Source organism: Gekko japonicus, unplaced genomic scaffold (assembly GCF_001447785.1).
Source record: "Gekko japonicus isolate JY-2015 unplaced genomic scaffold, Gekko_japonicus_V1.1 scaffold3008, whole genome shotgun sequence".
NCBI classification, from domain to species: Eukaryota; Metazoa; Chordata; class Lepidosauria; order Squamata; family Gekkonidae; genus Gekko; species Gekko japonicus.
This window is the reverse complement of record NW_015165914.1, coordinates 33,652-34,484: the sequence shown is the minus strand read 5'-3', so window position 1 is coordinate 34,484 and position 833 is coordinate 33,652. Positions and strand designations below refer to the sequence as shown.

At 44.5% G+C, this 833-nt stretch overlaps 1 protein-coding gene across 1 annotated transcript in view; it reads right to left on the bottom strand.

Moving 5' to 3' along the window:
- CRAT (carnitine O-acetyltransferase) overlaps positions 1-833 on the bottom strand; it is a gene marked incomplete at its 5' end in the record, with an annotated part of 46,297 nt that overhangs the window by 19,995 nt on the left and 25,469 nt on the right. The gene's annotated exons all lie outside the window — the stretch shown is intronic.

Below are 833 nucleotides of genomic sequence, written 5' to 3'. Positions count from 1 at the left end.
ACTGTGAGAGTAATTGTGTGCACCTCTGAGTTAGAGTTGCTGATGTGTTAAGTCCCAGATACCAGCTAAGAGATTGAATCTCTGCTCTTAGGCTGGGTAGGGACTCCTTTGAAGAGATTCTGGTGGCAAACTGTTGTGAATCCTAGAGAGAGTACAGACTGTCTCATGGATTTTGTTTCATGTGCTGAAATATAGGGTTCCCTCTCACCCCTGGACTGGGCTGAGTGGGTTTTAATCTTGTACAGGGATTCTGGAGTTCTGGCCCTGCTGGTGGGCCTCCAGTTGGCACCTGGGTTTTGGCCACTGTGTGACACGGAGCGTTGGACAGGATGGCCCACTGGCCTGATCCAACATGGATTCTCTTTTGCTCTAAGAGAAAGAACTGGGCTTGGGAGGCTGCTGATGCACAACAGAGTTGGACGAGTAACTAGCCATTCATCTCCTTGTTCGGATATTCCGTCCAACACAAGGCACTAACTTATTTCACTGGCTTATTTCAGAAAGAGATGTACTAATTCAGCCAGGCCTTTGGTTTTGTTGTTCATGTTATTGTTAATTTGTTCAATTTATTTTTTTATCAGATATACAGTTGTTGCAATTGTCTCAGCTGAATTTAAGGTTTTTAAAAAATTATTATTACATATATCAACTTATGGAACAAAGTTTAAGTCCAGTGGCACCTTTAAGACAAACAAAGCTTACACCTATAATTAAACTTTGTTGGTCTTAAAGGTGCCATTGGACCAGGGGTCATTTACTGCAGGAGCACACAGGAGCGGAGTTCTGGCAGTAAAGAGCCCAAGGGGCGGGCACATGCAACAAGCCCCACCCCC